General features: G+C 38.1%; 1 protein-coding gene across 1 annotated transcript in view; it reads left to right on the forward strand.

Annotated features, from left to right (window-relative positions):
- CCDC141 (coiled-coil domain containing 141) overlaps positions 1-13289 on the forward strand; it is a 207778-nt gene that overhangs the window by 83951 nt on the left and 110538 nt on the right. The window lies entirely within an intron of this gene.

Consider the following 13289-nt stretch of genomic DNA (forward strand, 5'->3'; position numbering starts at 1 on the left):
AAATTGAAGAGACATTCATATATTTGGAAGCGCATATGAATCCAGAAGAAACTGGTTCTTATTTCAAGCTGGAAAAATGAGAACCTAAATGATGATCAGCCTTTCAATTAATACTTATTGAGCACCTACTATGTACCAGTTCCTATCATAAGTGTTGGGGATATACTAGACCACAAGAAGGTGCCTTTTTCCTCTAGGAAATTTTCTTCTAATTCAATGTTTCTCAACCTTCACACTATTGACATTTGGTGCTAGGTAATTCCTGGTTGTGGGAGGCTGTCCTGTCCAGCACACTCTAGGATACTGAGCAGCATTGCTGGCCTCTACCAACGAGATACCAGTACAACATCCCCAGTTGTGAAACACCAGAACTGTCTCTAGACGTTGCCAAATGTCCCCTGGGGGACAAAATTACCCCCAGTTAAGAACCATTGTTCTAATGTGATGAGGACTTATAATAAACAAATGATGAGTACAATGATAAACCTGATGATGAAATCGAATAACGTAATGAATTTTGACATGTGTTGGTCAACTTTTCATCAAAGAAGGAATCGAAGAAGCCTCTCCGAGAAAGTGGCATAGAGCAGAGACCCAAATGTAGATGTCAGTCACGTATTCTCCTGCTTGCATTTGGTTGCCATTGCCCTCTAAGTCACCATACACTTTCTAAGCTACCTTGCTTTTATCATTTTACACTGACTGCCGCCCGCTCCTCCTGTTCTGCTTCTGCTGTGCTTGACCTGCGGACTCTGCTCTAGCCATTATACACTCTGACATGCACTTTCACATGCTCATTTCCCAAAGCATTATCGTCCAATGCAAAGGTCTTTTCCTGATGACTCTGGCATAACAAGGAGGAAATTAATCCTCAGGACAAGAAACTTAAAATTGTAAGACAACTGTTTCCAAAGTTCTTTGTCCTTCCAAGCATGAGTGGGTGTATTTTAGCTCCCTTGCTCCTCTCTGTCTGTCTCTGCCCTAATCCTGACCAGCCACCGTGTTCCCAGAGCTACTATCCCCTTAAAGGAACCTTCCTTTTATCTCTTCATTCTTGTGTTTACAACCCCAAGCCCCTGCCTCTAGTGCTTCCAAAAATACATTAAAAACTCCTCTTGCTTTATCATACAGAGAAGTATTTGTATTTTAAACCTCAACATCTCTTATCTGGATTAACACAGAGACCTTCTGTCTCCAAAAAAATAAAACCTCTTCAAAGAGGCTTCCCAAACAGAACAATTTCCCAATAATGAGAAAATAGCTACAGTAATTTTATTTATTTTTAAAACAGTAATTTTGCCTTTCTGCCCCATGACTATGGCAGTAATCATCCACTTGAATCCTCTGTAGTAAAAAGAAAAGAAAAAAATCACCTGAAAATTTAGAAGATTCAAAATGAACATTCTAACTCGGCCACATTCTTAAAGGAAATCTAAATCCCTTGCTAAACCTGGAAAGCAAAAATATATTTGCTAATAAGTTAAGTAAGGTATAGTAGAAGATTTCTGACTTGGTAAGTTCTCTAACTTATGGGGTCTCATTTTGTTTTAGAGGTGAATGCTTTTGGGAGGGGTGCTTTTTAAAAAGTAAAGTTTATTTTTTAGAGATCTTTTAGGTTCACAGAAAAATTGAGAGAAAGGTACAGAGATTTCCTATATGTTCCCTGCCCCCACACGTGCAGTTTCTCTCTTTATCAGCATCTCCCCTCAGAATAGCTTGTTTACAATCAATGGGCCTACAGTGACACATCACTATCACCCAAAGTCCACAGTTTACAGGAAGGTTCACTCTTGATGATGTACATTCCAAATGTCCAATTCCACGTACATATGGGTTTGAACAAATGTGTAATGACATGCATCCACCATCATAGCATCATGGAAACCATTTTCACTGCCCTAATAATCCCCTGTGCTCTGCTTATTCATTGCTCCCTTCCCTCTAACCTCTGGTAAACACTAATCTTTACTGTTCCCATAGTTTTGCCTTGTCCATAATGTCATATAGTTAGAATCATACAGGACTTTTCAGATTGGCGTTTTTCGTTTAGTAATATGCATTCAAGTTTCCTCCATGTCCTTTCATGGCTTGATAGCTCATTTATGCTTAGCGCTAAATAATATTCTAGACAACTCTGGGCAAAGCAGGGAGACCCTGTCTCTACAAAAAATTTTTTAAAGTAGACAGGTGTGATGGTGTGTACCTGTGATCCCAGCTACTCAGGAGGCTGAAGTCGGAGGATCCCTTGACTCTGGTAGGTTGAGACTGCAGTGAGCCATGATTATGCTACTACACTCCAGTCCAGGTGACACAGAGCAAGACTCTGTCTCAAATAACATAAATAAATCAATAAATCAATAAATATCCCATTGTCTGCATTTACCACAGTTTGTTCATCCATTAATCTACTGGCATCTTAGTTACTTCCAAATTTTGGCAATTATGAATAAAGCTGTTGTGGACATCCATGTGCAGCTTTTTATGTGAACATAAGTTTTCAATTTATATAGATAAATACCAAGGAACTCGATTGCTGGATCATATGGCGAGAGTGTGTTTAGTTTTGTAAGAAACTGCTAAACTATTTTTCAAAGAGGCTGTACCATTTTGGATTCCCACCAGCAATGAATGAGCGTTCCTGTTGCTCTACATCCTTGTCAGCATTTGGCATTGTCAGTGTTCCAGATTTTGACCACTTTGATAGCTGTGTTGTGGTATCTCATTGCTGTTTTAATGGGCCTCATCTTTAAATTGGGAATAATACTTAAATCACAGAGTTGTTATAAGGATTAAATGAAATAATGTGCAAAACATGTAGCACAATGCGTAGCATTTTAAGAGGTACTTAATAAATATTAGTTTCTTTGCCCTCCCTCTCTGTGGTTAAACCTTACAACTTATGAAAGCTTTCTCATTTAGCCCAGATTCTTTCCCCTGGATGTAGCATTACTGTTGTCATACATGTCTAGGTCTCTTAATACTGTTTAGTTATTGGAGGCTGTTACAAGTATAGTTAGGATTTAAGAATGCACATTCGTGGTTAAGGGAATGAGGCTCTCGTTTAGACTCCATTCCTAACAGCACTTGAACAAAAATTAATTATAATAAGAAAATCAACATTATAGTAAATATAACCAGTCAATAAACAAGATAGTCATTTCCTTAAACATAAAATTTAGGCTCTTAGGCTGGGTGTGGTGGTGAATGCTTATAACACCAGCACTGTGGGAGGTGAGATTGCTTAAGCAATCTCTGTCTCAAAAAGAAAAATAATAATAATGATAATAATAAACAGAAGTTTAGGAAAACTGAACAACTCAGGTGAGATAATTTGTGCTTATACATACCTGGACTTTAAAGTGATTCCTTTTTCATATAATTATCAACAGAGTAAGCAGGCAGATTGCTTGAGCCCGGGAGTTCGAGACCAGCCTGGGTGACATGGCAAAACCCTGTATCTACAAAACACATACACACACACACACACACACACACACACACAAATGAGCCAGGCATGGTGCCATGCTCCTGTAGTCCCAGATACTTGGGAGACTGAGATGGATGGGTGGCTTGAGCCCAAGAGGCCAAAGCTGCAGTGAGCCAAGATTGCACCATTGCATTTCAGCCTGGATGACAGAGTAAGACCCTCTGTCTCAAAAAATAAAATAAAAATAAAATTTGGACTCTGAATCTTAAAACACCTATGTGACATTTTCTCTTGTTAACAGCAGTGACAGCAGTTGGAGTAGTTAGTTAATAAAGCTAAGTATTGTCTCTTTATGTTGGTAAGAGTACAGATCCTGGGGCCAGACTGTTGGCTGGGTTCAAATCCTAGCTTCACCACTTACTGGCTGAGTAACAGCAATTATTTAACTTCCCTGAGGCTCAGTTTTCTGTAAAAATATGAATAATAATACCAACTACTATCTTAGTGTTAGCAGTTGTTACCATCATGTCTGAAAAAGATGGTGAAGGCCCGACATGTTACATACTCTCCCCACTCCTCACCCCGCAATGTCATGCTCAGATGACGATTGGTCTCAGATTGAAGACCAGTTTTATTATTTGAGTTCACAGGATGTGATAAAATAAAAGTCGCTTTAATAATGTTAACAGCTACCCTTGTTCAACGGGCACTGAAATGATAGTTTAAAACAAAAAGTAGTATCTTTTTTTCTGCTTGTGATTTTAAAATGCTTCTTTGTTAAAATGTAGCGATCACCCTCCATGCAGATTGCTACTAGAAATTTGGCATACTGCTACCTTCTAGACTTTTATTCAAGTGTGAGCATAGTCACAGGCACACACATTTATTATAAAAAACTAAACAAACAAATGAAAATTAATTGAATTAGCCTATATATACTGTATTACAACCTTTTTTTTGTTAAATTGAAAACAATCAGAAACATATTCTGTGTTTAAGTAGAGCAATTAATTTTAATAAGTGTGTAGTATTCTGCTATTTGAATATAAAACAATTTAAACAGTATTTGATTAATAAGGAGATAGATTTGCTTTGATTTCTTAATATTATAAACAATAATTAATGCTTACTCTGTTGATAATTATATGAACAAGGAATCACTTTAAAGTCCAGGTATGTATAAACAGAAATTATCTCACCTGAGTTTTTCAGTTTTTCTGAACTTCTGTTTATTATTGTTATTATTATTTTTTTTCTTTTTGAGACAGAGTCTCATTCTGTCACCCAGGCTGGAGAGCAGTGGCACAATCTCAACTCACTACAACCTCCACCTCCAGGGTTCAAGCAATTTTCGTGCCTCAGCCTCCCGAGTAACTGGGACTACAGACACCCGCCACCACGCTGGCTATATGTTTTGCATTTTAGTAGAGACGGGGTTTCACCATGTTGCCCAGGATGGTCTTGAACTCCTGGGCTCAAGTGACCTGCTGGTCTTGGCCTCCCAAAGTGCTGGGATTACAGGCATGAGCCACTGTGCCCGGCCTGAATGTTCTAAAGTGTTATTGATGGTACAATGGTGAAGAATTGCGGCAGGGACACTGAGCTGAGTGTCACTCAGTTCGCAATTTGGGTTTTATAGTTATCATGTTCTTGAATGATCTACCTGATAATTCTAGAACATATGGAACCACATTTCATTGGAGGGCAAAGGTTTTTTTTTTTTTTTTTTTTTGTCAGTTCTGTCTTATTTTAAGTGAACACAGGAGCTATCAATCTTTACATTAATGAAATATCAACTTTGTCAATCATTTTAACCAATTAAGAAAAAGGGAAATTAAGTAAAGAAATAGGGCAAAGATTACTGATGAATAATAATGTGGATGTCTGAATATGTGATGTGTCTTCTCTCGTAAGGGCCATTTAAAAGATACATTTAGTGCTTCTCTGTTTCTGAGTGCTGTGGTCTAATGCTTTTGAACTATAATAGTTCAGCTAATTCTCCTTTGGAAAAGAAATTAAGTGACCAGCATGATGGGGACTTAGGATTCACATCAATTGCAGGAAAACAGTAAATGAAAACCACATACTTTCCTATCTTAATTGGGATGTGATCGCCTCATACAGATAATTATAGCATGTTCTTTCATCATTGTTTTTCAGATGTAAAAATGAACTCTTGTTTTACATTTAAAGATAAGCAGCTGACCTTTCTTTTCAGCTCCAGCAGCATCTTATTTTGTCGATAATCTGCCTCATTAATGAAAATCAGAAGCAGCTTGAAGTACTTCGTGCATAATTAATTATCTTGGCAAGAAGATTTATGAATGTAATTTTTCTCAATTGCTCCAATCAGGCATAAGTGAGACAAACAAATATATTAAAACTAAGCTATTCATGGTCTGTGTGTACAAGACAGTGTCAAGGACGTCTAGGAGAATTAAGACATGAGGGCAGACAATCTCTTTTTACTACCCAGATCACATATGGGTTATACATCTTTAGGGGCAGGAAGGATAATAGAATTCACATCAGAAGGTTTTGTGGTTTTATAATTTGAGTAAAATGTGTATCATAATCATGCAGTATATTCCTTGTCAATGGGCAATTTAAACGATATTAAAGATGACATATATGAGCATAGCCTCTGGGCACCAATCTTGTGTCTGGTGGACATCTGTAAAACTGTGCACCCATACAGGCACATGTGAGTGTATTCTCTTATATAGGATGCCGCCTTCTAACTAGGATTTAGAACTTGAATGATTGAACAGCTTAAATGCATAATTTTGAAAGTCCTTCTCTGGAAGTTCCTTGACTTACCTGAGCTTATCTATTGCTTTGGAAATTTTGAAATGGAGATACTAAACCTATCACCAAGAGATTTTGTGAAAAATAAATGAGAAGGTGTGAGTGAAAATACTTTGAAACATTTACATCAACAAAACGTCAGTCCTGGTCCCATGATTGTGACGACGCATAATGAGCCTCTTCAATTGCATTCTTGAGTGTATCTTTCATATTCCAAGAGGTGGTATTCCTGGATAAAGAGTGTTATTCCCAAAAGTGGAAATTGGGGGTTGATAGAATGTGAACAAGTTTTAAGTCCCATGATCCATCTGTCAAATTACCCCCACAAAAGTTGTTTAAATTTGACTCCAACTAGTTGGAGTTGAGTACTAGTTCCCACCATATTGGTCAGTCTTGAGCATTACCTTTTATTTTCATGTTTGCAAATCTGGTCTTGTTGTTTAACTTAGTATTTCCTAAATCTCTAGTGATTGCATTAAAAATACATGCATTTGCATCTCTCAATAAATGTGAGCTGCTGCCTCAAAAAAAAAAAAAAAAAAAAAAAAAAAAAAAAAAAAAAAAAGGAAAAAGAAGTCCTCTGAAGGCAGCTTTCATACGTTGGCTGGCATAAGGCCAAAATAAGGGTTGCATTATTTTGGTGACACTGGTATCAAACCGTTGGGTCAGTAACAGGTATAAATGACTGTCCCACTGTCCACAGATGAAAATTTATCACAGAATTTCATTTTGGTATGCAGTCTGTCTCTAGAATTCTCTCTAGGGCACGCCAACAGTAAATGCAAAAGATCTGATAGTATTTGTAGAAGGATCATGTAATTTTGACAGGAAAAAAAACCTTTTCTAACTGGAATGTATGCGAATGACTATTGCTTCCAATGGCACTGCAGTTCAAAGGTTGAAACAGAGGGACTCTGGTGCAGATGGCATGGATACCAATCCTAGCTTTTACATTTACTAGGTATGTGGTTTTGGGCCAGTTACTTGGCCTCTGTGCCTTTTTCTATAAAATGGGGATAATAACAGTATCTACCTATAGATTTATTGTAAAAATAAAAAATATACATTTTAAAATGCTTTGAGCACAGCTTGGCATATTGTAGGTGCTCAATACTTTTCAAATGTTCGCCATATCACTACATACTTTGGTGGTCACTTTCTGACCTTTACTGGATAATCACTAGCCTACAAAATCAGACACACTGGCCACATCCCACACCAATTCCATAAACCACTAGATAGTCTTAACTTTCTAAAATGTTCTGATATGAACAGGGCATAAATACCATTTCATGTCTTTATATCCAGTCTAGTTTACTCAAAAGGTCAGCTTTAGCTGGAAGATAGAGTTTAAAACCAATTTTCCACTTCTTAAGTTTCTCCGCCCTTTAGCTATTTCTTTAGGTCACTTATACTTATTATAGTTGATTACATTTTCATTAAATTAGGTCATTCCTGTATACTGTTCAGTTGAACTGATGGTTTACCAACATTTTGGTTATTGAAGCCCCCAAGTCGGTTGGTAAGGGGGATGGGGACACACACTGTGACCACATTCACTCTCAGAAGTGATGTGTGTGTGTGCTCCCTGGGGAAGGCTCTGTGGTTGCTTCTAATCCTCATGCCCATTGTATGACAGAATTAGCTGTTGCTGCCTATCTGCTAAGCCCTGGGGCTGCCTGTGGGTCTCCTTTTACCTCTCTAAGCTCTTTTCCTTCCCTACCCCTGGTGTTTGTCCCTGGTGATCATTGGCTTCTCTTTTCTCCTGCCACCATACCAAACTAGCCAGGGAGTAGAAATCATTTTCCCCTCTTCCCTCATTCTCGTGATCCAATCCCAAAGACAACCCAAAAGGATGAATTAATTTTAATGCATATTGTAGGGAGACTCTTAAGCAAACAATAAATGGCATGCTTTAAAAAGATGAAGACATCTTTTAAAATTTACCAGTTATTTATTCTGTCTATATGACAGTTTCTGATTCATTGTTTTTCCCAGCAACCAGAGGTTCAGGCCAAAACTTTGGTAGGAAATCCATTAAGCTGCCTGACCTAGGAAATGGGAAGGTAAAATGAAAATGTCAAACTTTGGTCCCACTCCTAAGTAGCTCTGTACTGTCTGTCGGTCCGTCTCTCACTCCCTTTATCTTACACACACAATGAATATAATTGGCTGAAGATCACTTAGGGTGGAACTTTAAGTTATATTGGGAAAACCATGCCTTCGATATCTTTGGCAGGGATACACATTGCCAAGACACTGGATGGGGCTGTTTCCTCTCCTGAAAAACAATTTCTTTCCACTGCTTGGGAAGTTATTTTCAATGAGTCAGAGGTAATGTTAGAAATAAAATTTAAGTCCAGAGACTTCTACTGTACTGATTTTGTCCATTGGACGAAATAACTTTCCATCCATTAAGTAGTTGGAAGTAAAGAGCCTACCTAAACACAAATAATTGTTGTGGGCAATGTTAAGAAGGGAAGTCCTTACTGCCTTTTTTTTAAATGAAATATAGATGTGAGAAGAGAAATTATATGCTAACACAAGTCAGAATAGTTAAATACATAAAATTATTATTCTAGACAGGAAAAAGGATTGTATGTAAAGCTGTTCATAAAGTAACAAGTTTTGCCTTAAAATAACATATTTTAGTTTTCCTACTGCCCCTCGATAGAGAATACCGGGATTTGATACTGGAATTTGTTGAGGAGATACAGATACCTTCCAGTTGATTTCAGTAATTCACAAAGGGCTCCCAAATTCTGCAGAAGAAAATTGTGAGCATTGTCCTCCTGGAATCTCTAAGTCCAAATAGTACCAGGCCAATAACTAGATCAGTCCCAGAATACATCTAAAAATGGAAACCCAATCCACGTTTTTGGCAGTAATTGTTTTTTTCTGCCCTCCTCCCAAGTCTGCAGGTGCAAACATCAGCAACACAGCTTTAGCATCTCTTCTAATGTGCATTAGAATCACCTAGTGGACCAAACAGATATTTCAAATCTGGTTATTGCTAGTTAAGTCCAGAGCTCATTTGACTGTATTGTCTAATACAAAATACAACTGGTTCCTCTACTGTAAAAAAAGAAGAAAAAAACCCAAAGCCCTATGGAAACATGCCTTCAAAATCAAAGCAGGCATTAGAACTGTCACCTGTGACCATCAACTACAGTTGAAAGCATTTCTCTGTATGTGTGTATTTTTGGTAATTGCAAGAGAGACGGTCAAAAAGTCTTGGGTTAAAGAAGATAAATAACTGATGCTTTTTTCCTTTATCAGTTTTTTGTCCTTAATAGAACCTGGTTATTCAGCAAGTTCTGCACGTGGAAAAGAAAATGAAAGTAATTTGATGAGATTTTCATCTCCCCTTAAGCATTTCTGTTAAGGTGGTTTGAATTGCTTATTGCTAGTTCACCTCCTCCAGCATAATAAAGATAAAAAAGATCTGATTTCAGATTGTAGAACAAATTGCAGAAAAATAAGCTGCAGTGGTTTATGACATTCTGATGCATTGCTTTGGGCTGCAGCAGAAGTTCACCTTCTTGATGCCTCCATTGTTTATCCTTGACCATCAGAGAGGATTTTCTATTGCTTGCATGCCCCATCTTTCAGTCCTATCTTTGGCACATGTCATTTGAGAAGTGAAATTCTCAGCCTGCTCTTGCTGTCACCACTGCCCGCAGCTGGCATCTTGCTCTCAGGGACTCCTTCTGACAGGCCTGACCCACACATTCATTCTCCTCTCTAATGAACTATTTTCACTGAGCCCCTGATTGTATACAGGACCTAATTCGGTGTTAAAATTGGGTTCTATAACCATAGCTTTGCATTTTGGTTTTTATTTTAAGAATGTTCATAAATATAGCCTAATGAGATATATATAGGCCACTTCTCTTCTCCAGAATCCTTTATTTCTGCAGATATATATAATAAGCAGGAAAAATATTGCATAGTATGAATTTTGACACTGGCATTTCTGTCCCTACCTACAAGAATTTCCTCCTATTGGTGGTTTGAAATTAGGCAAGTTATTGAACTGTCTATTGAACTGTTACCTCATCTATTGAAAAGACAAATATCTTTATCACAGGAGGGGTGCAAAGATTAGTTGAAGTTATGTTGTAACCTACCTAAATTAGTACCTAATGCTTCTCTTGGAAGGAAGGCTTGTTCACTTCTTTTACTTTCTTCATTCTTATCTACCAGCAGGGGTCCAAAGTGGGACTTCCAACAAGACAAAAATTAAAAATATTTAAAAAACGGAGTCCTTCTTTGCTCAAGGCTAAATACCTTCAATAGGTATTTAGCCCAAGCTTCCCTCTTTTCCAACCTTCCCACTATTTTTGGTACATCCCTGTATCAACTTTCCTCATGCGTCTTCAGTGATGAACAAGACAAGCAAAGAAATGCATGTCTCACCTAATCAAAGAAAAAAATGTTGGGAGGAGCCCCTTTGTTACCTCTGCTTTCCCGAAAGCTATCATCCTTTACTCAGCCAATGAATGTAGCCAGTGTCTTAGTCCATTTTGCATTGCTACAAAGGAATACCTGAAACTGGGTAATTTATGAAGATGAAAGGGTTATTTGGCCCATGATTCTGCTGGCTGAAAGATTGGGCATCTGTTGAAAGTTCAGGCTGCTTCCACCCATGGCAGAAGGTGAAGGGGAGTTTCCATATGCAGAGATCACATGGCAAGAGAGGAAGCAAGAGAACACGTGGAGGCACCAGGCTCTTTTTAACAACCAGGTCTGCTGGGAAGTAATAAAGGGAGAACTCTCCCACAGCCCCCACAAAGGAAGGGCGTTAATCTACTCATGAGGGGTCTACTCCTATGATCCAAATACCTTCCATTAGATCCCATCTCCAACACTGGGAATCAAATTTCAACATGGGGTTTAGAGGGAACAAACATCAAAACTGTAGCAGCCAACATCCACACTTAGATGTTCATAAATGCTACCAACTGATACCTCACACCGCTCTTCTCCTGACTCCACTTTTTAAATACCCCTAATTAAAGCTCAGTCTTTAAGTCTACATTTAACAAATATAGTCCAAATATATTTTAATTGGAGAACCATCCAATAATAATAGAATGCAACCTACTGATGTGATTTTAAATTTTCTAGTAGCTACATTTTAAAAGTAAAAAAATTAAAAAGCAAAAAGCCACATAAAAAGAGTGAAAACCAATAATATTTTTAAATTAACCCAACATATACAAAATGTTATTTCAATAGGTAATCAATAGTAACTTTTTTTTTGTTGAGACAGGGTCTCACTCCTATTGCCCAGGCTGGAGTGCAGTGGCATGATCTTGGCTCACTGCAGCCTCAACTTTGCAGGTTCAGGTGATCTTCCTCCCTTAGCCTCTCTGAGTAGCTGTGACTACAGGTGTGTGCCACCACCCAAAGCTAATTTTTTGTATTTTTTTAGTAGAGACTGGGTTTTGCCATGTTGCCCAGGCTGGTCTCAAACTCTTGTGCTCAAGCGATCTACCTGCCTCAGCTTCCCAAACTGCTCGGTTTACAGGCATGAACCACCATACTCATACTCATACTGATATTCTTAATGAGATATTTTCATTATGCTTTATGCTAAGTCTGTGACATCTGCTGTGTGCTTTATACATGGAGCATGTCTCAATTAGGACTAGTCACTTTCCAAGTACTAGATAGCTATGTTGATTAGTGGCTACTGTATTGAACAGTGCAGGTTTTCCTGCCACCCCACTTTAACTTTGAAGGAAGCTCTTTATTTTCACTGAACATTCCTGATTGCTTCCTCTCTGCATCTTTGCTGACTTTCCTTTTTCTCCATCTCTTGTCATTCTGTGATAGATGCCACCCTATCACTACACACACACCACTGCAAAGATCTGCCTCACTCCTCTGCTGAGTTCTGTCTTCTCTGGACATCAAATACCTAGAATGCCCTATCAAATTAATGGGATGACCACGAACACATTGCTCAGATGAAACTGAAAGAAACTGGAAAGAAAGGAAAAATATTCTAATTTACCCCTTTAATCCATCATTGCTCAGAACCAATTTCCAGTGCATACTTCGAATACTTTTTGTTTTCCTTCCATTGCACATCTCCTCAGCTTATGGCTCATGTTTTCATAGTTTTGCAGGGACCATGTTCTACATAAATGTCCTGGTGCATCATTTACTGTACTTATCACTCAGGCTTCTGGACAGCAGCTGACATAATTTAAAACCTTATAAAAAGTGCACTTAGAATATCTATGCAGCTGTCTGAAGTAGCTACTCGCCAGGCACAATGACTTACTGGGTGGCAGAATATTATGATTGACATGCTCCTGGTTATTTAGGGTGTCCTATCTTGTGATCAGAAGGACTCTGAGAGCCTATTTTGTGTGCATCCCACAGCATACATGGTAAATCTGATCTAAGAGTCTGCTCCTGTGTGTGGATACCTCATAATGAGATGTAACACCCTCATGATGATTGACTTACTTCCGAGTGTTATGCCAACTTGTTTTATGTTTCTTTCCAGGGTGCATCTGGTAGTAACAATTTGTAGATCTAGAGAGTCAGCATGATTTAACAGGCAGGAACGTGAATAAGACACGCTGAGCATTATCGTAGTTCTTTACGTTCTCTTAAAGAGAATAGTATTGTCTCACAGGAATAGTATCCTTTGGGAGTTGAAATAGTATGTGCCAAATCCAGAAGATGAGGTCAGTAGATACCGTTTAAAAATCAAAACAACTCACTCTTTCCCAGCTTTCATCACTGCTGGCATGTGTTAGATGACAAGTCTTTGACTCACAAAGTTTAATAAGATTATCTGAGGGTTCAGGCTTCTCACCTGTTTTTAGAGATTAGAGAACACCTGTTTGTACCCATTTTTCATCCACTCTGATTCTATATTAACTGTCCCTATTAAAGCATTGTTGAGATGTCAAGTCCCTCCCACTTTAGCTAAGAATAAATAAAACTCACTTTCATTTAATAAAATAAACGATCTCTGGAAGTTAGTTATATCATGATCCACTTTGAGGAAACCCTTAAATCATTGCTCTAG

The sequence above is a fragment of the Rhinopithecus roxellana genome, chromosome 14 (genome assembly GCF_007565055.1).
Source record: "Rhinopithecus roxellana isolate Shanxi Qingling chromosome 14, ASM756505v1, whole genome shotgun sequence".
NCBI classification, from domain to species: Eukaryota; Metazoa; Chordata; class Mammalia; order Primates; family Cercopithecidae; genus Rhinopithecus; species Rhinopithecus roxellana.